Genomic DNA, 15,663 nt, shown 5'->3' with positions numbered 1-15,663 from the left:
TCACTCATCAATACAAATCATCTACCAAGAAGATAGTGCCTCCACATCTTCAATGCATGAATGATCATTGCCAACTCAAGATCATGTGTCAGATAGTTATGCACATGCTCATTTAGTTTTTGTGACTCATAGCACACTACCTATCCTTCCTGCATAAGGACTCCACCAAGCCCTCTCTTGCAAGAATTTGTACATACCACAAAATCTTTGTCTGGATCTGTGATATTTAACACTAGAGCATGTGTCAACAACTGCTTTAATTACTCAAAACTGGCTACACATTCCTTTGTCCATTCTAACCTCTTTCCTTTCATTTGCAAAGATGTGATAGGATAAGAAATATGTGAGAAGTTCCTGATGAACCTCGTATAATACCCTGCTAACCCCATGAAGCATCTCACATCATACAAATTCCTAGGAGTTGCACACTCCATGATAACTCTTACCTTTTCTCGATCCACTGCTATGTCTTCCTTGGAAACCATGTGTCCTAAGTAATATACCTCATTCTAAAATAAATTTCACTTGTTGAGCTTAACATACACCTAATGCTCTCTCAACAATCCTAATACTGTTTCTAGTGTTCGACATGCTCTTCTTCATTTTTATAATATACCAATATATCATCAATGAACACAATAACAAACTTGTCCAAATAAGAATGCAATGCACTATTCATCAAGCACATAAAAGTAGTTGGAGCATTAGTTAAACCAAATGGAACTACAACATACTCATAATGTTCCTACATGTTCTGGAAAGTTGTCTTTTGGATGCCATATTCTTTAATGTGTACCTGATGATATTCGGATCTTAGATCAATATTTGAGAACATTATTTCTCCCTTCAACTGATCAAAAAAATCATCAGTCCTCGGCAATGGATACCTGTTCTTGATGGTCATTTCGTTCAATTGTCTGTAATCAATGCACAACCTGAGAGTACCATCCTTCTTCTTCACAAATAGTACTGTTGCACCCCATGGTGATATATTTTGCCTAATGTATCCCTTGTTAAGCATTTCTTCAACTCTACCAACTTCAGTGTGCTCATCTTGTAAGGTGCCTTACATGTTGGTGCTACCCCTAGTACTAACTCAATATAAAAGTATACTTCCTTGTGAGGTGGAAACTCTGAAATCTCTGCAGGAAATAGATCCTGAAACTATTGTAGAACTAGGTACCTTATCAAAACATCTGCATCCTCAAATTCCTTACGTTTGTCGCTAGAAATATGCACTACAAATAACGCACACCCTTTCCTGCGATTGCGCTTGGCCTACATAGTTGTCACCATTCTCATTGATGTTGCTTTCCTATTACCCTGCAAGACTCTTTGTTACCCATTTTCATCCACGAACTTAATAGCCTTGTCATAACAATCCACCTTGGTCCTATCAAGATACAACCAATCCATACCCAACAACATACTGTATGAGCCCAATGGTAATATATTAAAAGATGTTGAGGTAGGCATACTATTCAAATAAAAAGCACAAGAACTTACCCAATGATGAACTCGCTTATTTGTACCTATAGACAACTGCACTAACCAAGACTCTGTATGTACTTCTTTATTCAAACCACACTTATCCACCAAGTCAGGATTAACATAACTATAATTAGATCAAGGGTCAATCAAATTAGAAACAAAATGATCACAAAGCTTACTTTCCATCTCGATAATAGACGCTTGGTGATCTACCTTCCTATTATCCAGCATTGCATAGATCCTAGGAATACTCTGTCCAATATATCCCATTGTCTCTGCCTCTTAAGCATTGTAGATCTACGGTCTACCACCTTGATGTTGTGGACAATCTCTCTTGTGATGCTCTCTCCCACACGTCCAACACTGTAAAGGCTTCCAATCTTCATCCTTATTCTACTCCTCAGATCGAAGTCCCTATCCTTTGTCAAATGCATTAAACTTCTTAGATGGAACTGCATTCTCTTTATTACCTGTACCTTGAGGACTTTCTTGCTTCTTGTCCCATTTTTTTGTGTTCTTTGCATTACATTTCCAGTTCAGTTTAGTCTCAGATTTATGCTTTGATTTCTCATAAGAATGATTTAGCTTCCGGATGGCCTCCTCTAATGATATAGGCTCATCAAGCTCAATCCTTTATTTGAATGCTATCAACAACCCACTGATGAATCTCTTAATCCTGGCCTTCTCCTCCTTGACGTAAGGCACATACCTCAACAACTCCATAAATCTACTAGTGTACTCCTCATCAGATCATAAAATTCCTTTGCCCTGTCATCATAGTATTTCTCTAATAGATACTTCTTTCGGAATAAACTCTCAAACTCACTCCAAGTCAACTCCTTCTCATGAATATCTATGATGTTCTTTACATCTTCCCACCAAATATCTGCTTTACCTTTAAGACTGAATGTAGCTATTTTGGCCTTCATGTTCACTGAATAATCATGCAATGCAAAGAACTTATTTATTCCTAGAAACCATGCTTCTACAACCTGTTTCTTCTTCATCTCTCCATCAAATGTAGGTGCCTTTGCTTTCTTAAACTCATCCAGAAAATATCCCCTGTCACTCCTCCTATAAGGATGATAATGATGACAATCATAGTGACTGCTAGATCTAGAACTAGAATAGTACCTGTGTCTATCACCACTCCTATTCGGAGTGTCCAAGAACCTACCATTCCTAATTGTGTCATCTCTATATGACCTGCACCCACGAGGAGACCTACTTCCATATGCCCCATTAGTTATTTCCTACTATCCATGACTGATCTAAAGTGGCCCCTGTTGCTGCAATTCTGACAAACTCTGAAGGACCATTGCATTAACTTATGCTTGTTTCTCCTGTGCTTGTAAGATTCTGTCATTATCTACTTTGCAATTCATTATTTCTTCATTCAATCTTCTCAATGTGTCTGCCAAGTCAGAAGAATTCCCAACACCATGCTGTTCATCTGATCCATAAGGAGAATCTCATGAACTGTAGTCTACCATCTTTCTAGTCATCTAGATCTCTTTCCTGCAAGACATCATATGTCAGTTAAACCACATCATAAACAAACCAATGTACCTTAGCATCATTTAGGGAGGATATTGCTGTTGCACTAAGATGTATTTTTTACAGGCAATCTTAATTCCTACATTAATTGTCAACCCAAGGCAAGTCTTTTTATTTCAAGAGTGTCAGCACTATATATGCAGTGAATTCAGAGGTTAACTAATAACAAATCATTGCAATTTCTAATGACTATCTTTTCAAGCTCAATCCAAACAATTCTAAAAGAAGTAACTCTTGAAATAAATTCATAACATACTTTGCAATTCTACTTAACCTATCATGAAAGAAAATGAATCTGAATACAACTATAAAGAATCACACTTGGCAGCCTTAAATGGAATTGAAACTAACTCACTCAATTATTACAAAGACTACAACAATTGAACAACAAATGATAATTGAACAACAAATTCTGATTGAACAACGACTGGTAATTGAACAAAAAATGATATCTGAACAACAAATAACTATATTGCGGAAAGCGATCAATTCTATCTCTGAAATCTATGATAACATTACTTGGAATGAATCAGCGATCTAATGCTCGAACTAACATAACCAATCCAACCAAAAGCATTACTCATATATAGCACACGGCTAAATCTAAATCTCGAATGAACAACGAAAGAAAATCGAATCGAAAATCCTCACAATAATCAAAATGATATTAACTTACAATGAACCAATAGTAAAGAATAAAATAGAAAAGATTATAGCACAGGCGAAGTAGTAGATCTTCTCTTGACTGGGCCCAAAGTCGCCAGAAGTCTCCACTATGAGATGCTCAGAATATAAATATGATTTAAACACAGTCTTCTTCATTCATACGGATAACAGAGTTACAACATCACTAAAGTAACAATATTATATGTCCAAAAGAATAATTATGAACTGTGCATTTCTAAAGTAGTCGTGTAGTTTTACTTTTGGCCTTATATATAAAAATTAGAAAAGTGAATAGATAAAAGAGAATCCTCATGATCAGGGGATCTTGAGGATTTCGTAATAATCGATATGATTCTATCATAAAATAGCATTGGTCTGCCCGGCCTTCCGTTGCCCTGCCTTGCCTCTTATGTTGTCTTTTTCCTTTATGAGATGTTGTTGTTCTGTCAAGTGAACATCTATCGTCCAATTTGCGTCTTATGCACATAAAGATAGTAAAAATTATCTTTTCCTACTTAGATTCGTCTAATTTGTTACTGATTAATTTTACCTAACTTTAACTGTTATTTCCTCTACTTTTATCCATAAACAAAGATAATCATGTGAGGATGAATGCTAAATAAAGCTATTACCAAGGAGAAAACACACCTTTTTCTTGACCCAACATACTCCCCAGCTTACCTTGTTGCATATCCTCATGCAATTAAATGGTTTAGGTGCAAATGGGTTAGGGAATAGGAAGGGTATACCTCCTCCTTATAAACTTTGAAGCCATTTTTCTTCTTAAGTACAATGAAAGCCTGGTTTACTTCTTGATCCTTCAAGTTGTAGTCACTGCGATACTTATCTGGAGGATACCATATGATTGGGGTTCTATACCGACATCCTATCCATTCAGGCCCCATGGTTAAGACCATGTTACTGTACTTATGGAAATGAGAGGAGGCAACTTTAAAGTTCCGGTATCCAAATGGTTCTCAATTTCTAACAATATTGCTGGAGACTTCCCACCTTTGTTTAGCTGTAGACAAGGCTTCATCTTTGATCTCTTGGAAGTAATCCTTTCCAGATTGTATAATATCTGTGTGGAATGGCCCTAATTGGCCCATAACACCTTCTCGCTTCATAAATTGCTTGTGCTTGACAGAGAGATGTATGGATTTTGTAGGTTCCTCCCTAACTCATAGGTCGATTCCATATTCACTCTTTCTAAAAGTATTGTGAGCCTTGGACCACTTGAGTTGGTTAGTAGAAAAAGAAAGAAATGTCTGGAATTGGACATCCCCTATAAAGGGGCCAGGGTTGTTGTCTCGATCATCTTCCAAAAATAAATTATGCATGAAAATTTCATAGAGGAGGCGATGTACCTGCTTATTCTTCTCTCTGAAACACTTGACCAAATCTGGGGTAGTTTTGATTTCCATAGACTTGCCAGCCTTGACAGCTTTAATTTTCAACAGGAGGTACCTTTCTAGGAGGAATAATGCATAGTTTGTAGCAGGAGCTATGCATGACAAGGTGCCTGAATAAAGAGAGCATATAGTCTCCAACTTCTCTTTAGCCTTTTGTAATTTGTCCTGTTCTTTCTCAACCTTTTTCTGTTCAGCCTTTTACTAAGCGAAGGTCTCATCCTCAGTAGCTATGAGTGCCTCAAACTTTTTCCTTAATTCTTGATGTATACGTAGGGGCACTACTTCCTCTTTATGTTGAGTTAATTCCTGTTGAACCTTCAGTAGTTCATTCTGCAGTCTCCTAATAAATGCCTCCCTTACTAAGGGAATGTAAGCAGGTGTCTCCTCTATTTGGGCTTCATTATCTTGTGTCTCCATAGGCTCAGTTTGGATAGCAGCCTCGGCTGCTTCTTGAATTATGAAAAAATCAATTGGGATGCTTTCTTCAACATCAGTTTGAACGACAATGTTCACAGTAGGGTAGTTTGTTTGGGTCTCCTGTGAAAAAATGCAGGGGTCTTCAATATGCCTTTCAGAGTCCTCTACAAGACATGGCTCTGTCTTAGTTTCCTTTGAACAAACCAAAAGAATCTAAGTTTGGGTTTCAACATCTTTTCCATAACAATGTTCTGTCTGTGTTCCTATGGTCGCCATTTCCACTTTCAATTTTATGGCTTTGGTTGCTTCTTTTAACCACTGTCTAAGCTGCCCAATTATTCTCTTCTGTTTTCTATACCTTTTAAGCATTTTTCTAAGCCTGTCCTTGTAGGAATTATTTATTCTGGGACTCCCAACTGGCAGTGGTACAACTGCATTTTCCTCAAGTTCATTCTCAGGTGGTATTGTGTCAGCACCAGGGAGGTTTTCAATTGGAACTGTATCTCCCGATGGAGCTTCATCTTCTAGCTCTTCTTCATCATGAATTTTTCTCTCAGGAGACCCCAATAAAATGGTGTCTCTTGAGCAGTTATTGTTCTCTGGGTTTTCTTCTGGGTAGGCCTCGTCCTCAGGGGACCTGAAAAATATAGTATTGCTTGGTTTATTTTCATCTCCCAGGGTTTCATCTGCAGGATTTTCTTCACCGGGGGGGGGGTCCACTGGACCGGTATCTGCAATCTAATTTTCTTCTCTAATGGCTTCCTCTTAATTCACCTCGACTTTAAGGGGTTTTTCCATAGAAGGGACTGGTTCCCTCTGTTCTTCCAAGAAATCAGTAAATGGCAGGGTTTGATCATAACTAGGGCTATCAGCAGAGGCAGATTGTTTGGGGGTACAATTTTGTCCTTCAACATTCTCATATTATTCTCTTCCCTCACCAAATATCCCCATGTTTTCCAATACCCTAGCCACCTCTTCCTCATAGTCTTTCAAAGGGGCATTTTGCGGACTTGGAGGTGGTGTGTGAGATGGCCCGGCCTCATTTTTTTGAATTGGGGTATGTCATTGGGACTTCACCTGCATAGAGTGCCTACGCTTGGCTGGGTTCAAGGGCACAGATGAATTCTTTCATTTCAGTGTCCTTCTTGGACCTGGGGTTCTTGGCCCTTGTTGTTTTGTTGCTGGATTTTCTGGAGGTGGGGCCAGAGTAGGATTTACAATATTGTCCTAGGTTAGCTATTGCTAGGCCAGTCCATGCATGATAATCAATTTGATCAGTCCATGATGACTGATGACTATGTGTGGGTCCTTAGCTTTCCTAACTCGACGAGTGACATCATGCAATAGGGAATTCAAATAAAACGACAAATTAACTGAAATTTTTTGTTTTAGGATGGCTAACAATTTGAGTTGGTGGGGCTTTACCACATCTTGACGACTGTTGCATGTGATGTACCATTGCACAATGACCGCCAATTCTTGACATGACTGTCTTAACGCTGAAGGGTGAATCTCTTTCCCTGTTCACACCAATTTCTCACCTGGGTCCTGGAACACTGCGACTGCATTGTGCAGAAGGATGTGCTTGTCTGTCCACTTTGTTCCTTCAGTTGGAATTCCAGTGACTTCGGCTATGACTGCTTCAGAGACCATTATATCCTTGCCTCTTACTGTGGTGCTTCCATTCTGCAAATTCTGCAAGAATTCGAGTGTCATTTCTTCGTGAAATCCCTGCAATTTATTCAAATATTGCAGCTAGCCGGCGTGCTCGAGAATTGCATGAGCCTGGTCCGATACCATGAGCACTGTGGGTTCATTTTGGATAACTCTACCTCCCATGGCTGTTGTTTTCCTGTGACTGGTTCACTCACATGGACTTCTCTTGCACTTTCGTAGTTTAGAACAACAACAAAGAACATTAAAGCAATTAATAGGAAAATGACGTTGTTTTGGAAATTAATAACATATATAGTCAAGTCCTTTGTCTCGTCAACAATATTTTGCGCAGGCTCATTATCAATCCGCATGCCATCCATAATGGTCGCCGTATTTCTCTAATTAGAAATACTTTGATAATTATCATGCATACACAATCATAATCTAGTCATTAAACCGGAAATCAATTTAATAATTATCACTCTATTATCCATAGCTGTCACACATGTTGTTCACACGCAGACCATCCCCCCTCCAATGAGAAAAGGGCATCCATGTCCGCCAAGCATGTGAAAAGCAAGAGAATGAATTGGTAATTCATAAATGCAGGCAACCAATCCATAAAATCAGTTCTATTTATGAAAAAACAATTAAAGCAATACACGTATCAGAGGTAAAATGACTGAAAATAAAAAACAGATATTTAAATTATTATGTCAAAGATTTTCACCTTAAGTGGTATTAGTAACAAATGCATAATTGGCGATAAGTATTAATGACTATCATAAAGTGATTGGACAAATATAATATAATGAATATATAACATAAGTTACCATGCATGTTGGCTTGTAAGAGTGCTATTCAAATGGGAAATTTCCTTAGAAACAAATCCATAGGCGGTAATAGAATAGAGAGAATTTGGCAATGTAAGATAATACTCTGATACCACAAGTAGAGCCACTATTGCCAGAAGGAATTCATAGCCTCGACAGGGTTGCTTTTTAACCCCACAAATGAGCCAGAGTCCTCCTTTTAGCATGTAGATGATTCTTTCTTTTCTTGTCATAAAGAGACCACTATGCTGGCATGGTGACCAAATAATCATAGTGCCATTCACCAGGATATATCAAAGTGATCAGGCTGGCTCATGATGAGACCCCCTGTCCTTCTGAAAGTTTTAATTGTCAAGAAGGTCTTTACCTTGGTCTGGTGGCCAACATGAAATGTTACCTATTACATCCTTATGATCATGGTAGGCTTGCTCGTGATGAGACCCTCTATCCTCTTTTTGTTGTATTTTCATATTTCATTATTTTCATGCTTTTATGCCTTTATTGTAAAAAGAGGGAGGCTCATTTACTCCTTAAGAGTCAGGGATGGTGTAAGAAGTAAGAAAAATGCCATTGAAAGTTTATACTTTTACCCCCATCTCATCATATCAAAGGGATTTATCCATTTAAAAGTGTGAAAAATAAGCCAACATGGTTTTTAAATAATGAATCATTTTATGATGCGTCTGAAGAAAAGATGTCCAACCAGTCATTATAGAGATGCACCATATCAGCTTTTGAATAAAGATAACCATCAAAAGGCTTCATAGGTCATAATGGTATAATTGGCATTATTGTTTTTTCTTCATGTGACGCACAAATCCACTCTGATGGTGTTTATTCAAAACATAAAAGAAAAACAAAGATGGCACAATGATCAACAATGAAGCAATAAAAGAAATCACAGTTCTTCCTATAAAAAGCATAAAAAGTGTTGTTCAATTGATTGAACAACAAAATCGAAAAGAAAACAAAATTGTTGTTCAATTTATTGAACATCAATCGTTCAATCGATTGAACAACAAAATCGAAAAAAAAAAACGCAAAAGTGTTGTTCAATTGATTGAACAACAATCGTTCAATCAATTGAACAACAAAATCGAAAAGAAAACAAAATGGTTGTTCAATTGATTGAACAATGATTGTTCATTCGTTTGAACAACAAAAATTGAAAACAAAATAACATGAAAGTGATGTTAAATTGATTGAACATCAATCGTTTAATCGTTTGAACAACTTATATCGAAAATAAGAAAAAAATGCAAACATGTTGTTCAATCGATTGAACAACAATCGTTCAATCGTTTGAATAGCAAATCAAAAACACAAAGGTTTTGTTCAATTGTTTGAACAACAAATCAAAAATGCAAAAGTGTTGTTCAATCGATTGAACAAAAATTGTTCAATCATTTGAACAACAAATAAAAAACTCAAAAGTGTTGTTCAATCGATTGAACAAAAATCATTCGATCATTTGAACAACAAAATCAAAAACGCAAAAGTGTTGTTCAATTGATTGAAAAACAATCATTCAATCATTTGAACAATAAGTCAAAAACACAAAAGTGTCGTTCAATTGATTGAACAACAATTATTCAATCATTTGAACAGCAAAATCGAAAAAAGGAAACATGCAAAAGTGTTGTTCAATCGATTGAACAACAATTGTTCAATTGTTTGAACAAAAAAAATTGAAAACACAAAAGTGTTATTCAATCGATTGAAAAACAATCGTTCAATAATTTGAACAACAAAATCGAAAAAAAGAAACACACAAAAGTGTTGTTCAATTGATTGAACAACAATCGTTCAATCGTTTGAACAACAAAATTCGAAAACGCAAAAGTGTTGTTCAATCAATTGAACATCAATTGTTCAATCGTTTGAATAGAAAATCAAAACACAAAAATGTTGTTCAATTGATTGAACAACAATCGTTCAATTGTTTGAACAGAAATTCAAAAATGTATAAGTGTTGTTCAATCAATTGAAAAACCATCGTTCAATCGTCTGAACAACAAAAAATACAAAAAGTTGCTATTCAATTGATTGAAAAACAATTGTTCAATCGATTGAATAACACTTACCAAAAACAAACAAACAAACAAGAATCTCATATTTATATGGCGATGCCTACCGAATTGCAATCAATCAAAATAACATATACATTATTTACAATTTAAATAAAATCACAATTTTACGAAAGAAGAGATGTCAGGTCATCACTCCCTGTAGCTAAGATTTGCATGAAGGGGTCCTCACATACCTGCTGGCAGAAAGACTCCTTGGTGAGTGGTTTGTGGTAGAGACACACCCAATTCCCATTCACCTTAAAAGAATGACCAACCCCGTCAATGGTAGTCAAAGTGAGAGTACCATTGTTATGTACTTCTTGAATTTCATAAGGGCTAAGCCATCTTGTTTGCAACTTTCCTGGAAATTCCTGGAATCTGGAGTCATAGAGGACTGCCCAATCCCCTTTTTGAAACCTATTCTTTTTTATAAGGCTATCATGCCACCTTTCCCTTTGCTACTGAATAATTGTAGTATGTCGTAGAGTAAGTAGTTGAGCCTCGTCTAGTTCGTTGATTTGTTGAAGGCACTTGGTTTGGGCTTCTGTTAAATCCAGTCCCACTTCCTGAGTCATTCTTAGAGTCTTTATTTTGAATTCAATCGGAAAAATAGGTTCTTTTCCGAACATGAGTTGGTACGGAGAGTATCCAGTAGTATTCCTCCAAGTCGTGCGATAGGCCCACAAGGCCTCTGGCAGTCTAGCAGCCCAGTCTCGCTGATGTGTTGAGACTGTCTTGGTTAGAATTGCTTCAATGACCTTATTGGTGCTTTTGACCTGCCCGTTCGCCTGCGGGTGATACGAGGAAGTGATCCTGTGTGTAATGTGATGATTTCTGAGAGTGGTTGTAATCTTATGTCCTACAAATTTCCCTCCCCCATCTATTATCACTTCCCACGGTAAACCATACCGCATGAATAGCCCAAAGAGGAAGTTAATCACGGCTTCCTCTGTAGCTCTTGGTAAATCTACTATTTCCACCCATTTCATCACATAATCTATGACAACTAGTATGTAGGATTTCTGATTCGATGGCAGATGGAATGGGCCAACAAAGTCCAACGCCCATCGTTCGAAGGGTTTTATGACTAGTTGGGGTTGCATCGGCATTTCATCAGATTGGTCAAGCTGGCCCATCCTTTGGCAGCTATCACAAACCTGGGAATATTTCTTAGCATATTTAAAAATGGTGGGCCAATGATAGCCCATCTGTAGTACCTTATGCCCTGTCCTCCAATCTGTGAAGTGTCCCCCACAGGGCTCATCATGGCAAGCCTTCAGGATGTTAGAAATATCATCCTCGCACATGCATCTGTGTATACACATATCAGACCCTGTGTGAAAATGATATCTGCCAATCCAAGAGAATCGGGCGCTACGCTGAACGATCTGTTTCCTTTCCCCATTGCCTGATAATTTGCCACATCTATGTACCATGGCATCTTGAATGCTATGGAAAAAAAATGCTTATCTGGAAATTGGTCGTCCACTACTAGTGGATCATTTCTGTTTAGAACTCGGGACAGAAAACCAGCAACTGGGTTTTCCTTCCCCAAACGATCTTTGATAGTGATGTCAAACTCCTGCAAGAGAAATATCCAACTAGTCACTTGACCATTTGTGATAGGTTTGTTAGCTAAATACCGAATGGCAGAGTGATCAGTATACAGAAAAACTTGGTAGCCAGTTATATAATGTCTAAATTTGTTTATGGCATAAATGACAGCTAAGAATTCTTTTTCTGTTACTGTATAATTGAGCTCTATAGCAGTAAGATTTTTGCTAATATAATATATAGCATATGGTTTTTTGTCCTCCTCTTGGTCAAGGACAGCGCCTATCGCTGCATCTGATGCGTTCGTGGATATGTGAAAAGGTAGCTCACTGTTTGGTCCTCGTAACACTGGTGTCGTCGAGACTAGTTTCTTTAAACCTGTAGAAACTTTGTAACATTTGTAAGACATCTTGAAATCAACATTTCCAGTTAAAGCATATAAAGGCGCAGCAATTTGTGAAAAGTTTTTAGTAAAACTGCGATAATAGCCTGCATATCCCAGGAAGATATGTACCTCCGTCTATGTATAGGGTGTAGGTAGTAACAGAATTACCTGTATTTTTGTTGGATCTACCTGTATCCCTACTGCAGAAATATAATGTCCCAAGATTATGCATTTGGTCATCATCATGTGACACTTGACATTACTTCAACATAACCTGTTAGCGATGCATCGTTCTAAAACTTTTTCTAATGTTTTCAGTGTTTGATCAAAGTCATCCCCATATGGAGTAAAGTCATCCATATATACCTCAAGTCCTTCATTTATTAGGTTGACAAAAATGTTGAGTATAGCTCTTTGGAACGTGGCTGGGGCATTGCATAAGCCAAATGGTAACACTCTGTAAGTGAATGTACCCCAGGGATAGGTGAAGGTTGTTTTGTCTTGATCTTCAGGGGCGATTTGAATCTGGTTGTAGTTGCTGAAGCCATCTAGAAAGGAAAAGAACTGCTTCCCTGCCAAAGTATCAAGGACCTGATCAATAAAGGGAAGAGGGAAGTGATCTTTCTGTGTTTCCTTATTCAATTCCTGGTAATCCACACAGATACGCCACTTCCCATTTTTCTTAGGGACGAACACCAATGGAGAAACCCATTTTCTATCCAAAATAGGATAAATGAAATTCACATCTAGCAGCTTCTGTAACTCTTCTTTCACAATGTCTTTGAGATGCGGATTCAATCTCCACTGAGGTTTCCAGATAAGATGAGCATCCTTTTCGGTATAGATGTGATGTGTACACAACTACGAATCTATACCCTTCATGTCAGGATAATCCCAGGAAAAATACGCTTTATATTTTTGTAGGACCTGAATGAGCTTTTTCTACTAATCACTGTCCAAAGTATCATTAATGTTTAAAACTTTGCCTGGTTCAATTTCCACAGGCTTGTTGTTATGAACAATAGTTGTTTGGATGTGCTAATCATTGATATCCTTCAAGGGATCTTCCAAAGCTTCATTATCTAGAATTAATTTTATCATTTGACACTTTAGATTGTTCACATTAGCTGGTTGATTGATAAAGTTATTGATAATGTCATCTTCAATCTGATCTTTGAATTCAAGTGCCTCTGCTACTGTGAGTGGTGAACGGATTCTTTCTTCCAGGTACGTTGGTGGTTTTTTTACATATTTTTACAATGGGCAAACTTGGTTTGGCAAGGGGATATAAAACAAGATTTTTCACAGCATCCCCCTTTGCAATAGTCATGTTGCCCTCACGGTAGCCTATATATGCATCAGTTGTCACCAACCAAGGTCGGCCCAGTATCAGGGATGACCATCCAATCGACTCTTCGGGTTTATATCAAGAAAATATACTGGATATTCCCATGAATCAACAAAAACTGCAATATCTTGTAAAGTTCCTTCTAGCCTTACCGTCGAACGATCAACAAGTTCTAGTAAGGTGGTGGTTGGTTCCAAGGCTGTAATACCAAGTTCTTGATAGGTTTCTATTGTTAAAATGTTAATGGCTAGACCCATATCAACTAGCGTATGGGAAAAGAGCGGCCATATATTTGAACTGTCGCTATGGGATTCCCAGGATCTTCATACTTTACCGAAGTTTCCCCTCCCAAGAGTAAATCAAATAAGGTTCCTACAACATGAATGGTGGTGAAGTTTTTGCTTTCCTCACAAGCTTCTTTACAAATAGCCCTTTAATTGTTTTAGCATAGATGGGAATGTCCTCGATGGCCTGGAGGAGTGGAATTTTTATAAAAAGAATTTTTAGTTCCCATACAAGATCAAAATTTGGATAAACAATCGGCTTAGGTATTGTTAACCTTTAGGAGATCGGGGGAGAAGTGACTATGAGTTCCTCGGGATCTTTATGTTGATCTGTCTCTTCTCCTTGTTTTATTTCAGTATCAATTACAGGTGTTGGCATATGCACAGGTGGTGTTTTGATCTCAATTAATGGTTGATCCCTATTTTCCTTAGGCATGATGATACGTCCTGACCTCAATCTTAGTTCATTACATTCTTTTTGTTTAATCTCATAGTCTGAGATTTCGACAATCTGCTCTATTATTTGGATTCAGATTTAGTTGGGCTAGCAGTTGAGGGAGCAAAAGAGGATGAGGATTTTTTTGTAATCGATAAGGAGGTGACAATGCAGGTTGAGGTTGAGGATCTGTCCCCATAGGAGTATTAGATATTCCCAAAGGTCATTGCCAATTTGTAGACCAGTTTGGATTTTGAGAAGTGGAGGCAAGCTACTGGGATTGATAGGGATTACCTTGCCAAACAGGAGTAAAAGGAGAATTTGGCCAGCCATTACTCGGAAAGGATTGAGTTGACCACGGTGTCATAGGGAATGGCAGAGGTTTCCAATTCAAGTAAGGCGGTTGGCCTTGCCATGCTACCCTAGGGTTCTGTTGTTAATTAAACTGTGAAGAAGGAAAGACCTGGGATGCATCTTGTGAAATACCTGTAGGTTCGGCCTACCGTTGTTGACGCTGGTTCATTAGATATACTGGCTCTATCCCTTATTCTACTTCCTTGAACACTTCTTTCAGCCCCGAGAGTGATGGACATTGTTCAGTGGCGTGATCCTTGGTATAGATGGCGCATGTTTGAACCATGTCTAATGGACACTCCCATTGGTTGTGCTTCTTTCGATAGCGTGGGCAAAAAATGGCCAAGTTTTTTTCTACTAAGGCTTGTTTCTATTTATCCTATAGGATATCCAACTGCATTGTGAGGGTGCCCAGGATGTCCGTCTTGAAATCTTCCAGGAGGTTACCAATTTCCATTCGTGTTACGCCTCCACTGTGGGGTTTGCTTCCCCTGCTCATGGGATCTCGACTTCCTGCTCCTGTGCATGTGCTTCCTCGTGAACACTTGATACACAAGCAAACAATTTCATCATAATCTTCTTGAGAAATATCCCCTTTCCCCATTAAGTTTAGAGTTTCTATCCACTATTCTTTCATTCCTTTAATTAATATAGCCCTTAGGACTTCTTTTGGTAAGGTGGCGTGTGGAGATCTCTGCAAGTTATAATGAAACTGTTCAACATATTCTTCTAGAGTTTCATTATCTTTTGCAGCCATCTTAAATATTTCATCTTTTAGCTCCCTAGTCTTGCAAAAGTCTTGGTATCTTGTGAGGAAGGAAGTCTTCATATCATCCCAAGAATTAATAGTATGTCCACCCAGACCCATGAACCATCTTAAAGCTTCTCCTTTCAGAGTAGAAGGGAACAATTTTATATTTTGAGGGCCAGTGGTGTAGTCATACCCTCTGGAGAGGACATCAAATTCAAACAGGAAGGCATCAGGATCCTCCGTGATCATCCCATGAAAATTTGGGACGCTGTGTAGAGGAATATCCTTCATGGGGGAATTAGCTACTTGGTTGACTATGGGGTATTCCAATGTTGAGGTTTTACCTTGAGGTGGTTGATTTTCCATTTGGTCAAAGATGTGCCAATATCCTTTAGGGATTTCAGGGCGTGCTTTTTGAGTAAGCGAAGGATTGGAAATCCGAGTTGGATT

Source organism: Pinus tabuliformis, chromosome 4_2 (genome assembly GCF_031772625.1).
Source record: "Pinus tabuliformis cultivar Carrire ecotype Pingquan chromosome 4_2, CPIR1, whole genome shotgun sequence".
In the NCBI taxonomy this organism is placed as follows: Eukaryota; Viridiplantae; Streptophyta; class Pinopsida; order Pinales; family Pinaceae; genus Pinus; species Pinus tabuliformis.
This window is presented reverse-complemented; position numbering follows the sequence as displayed.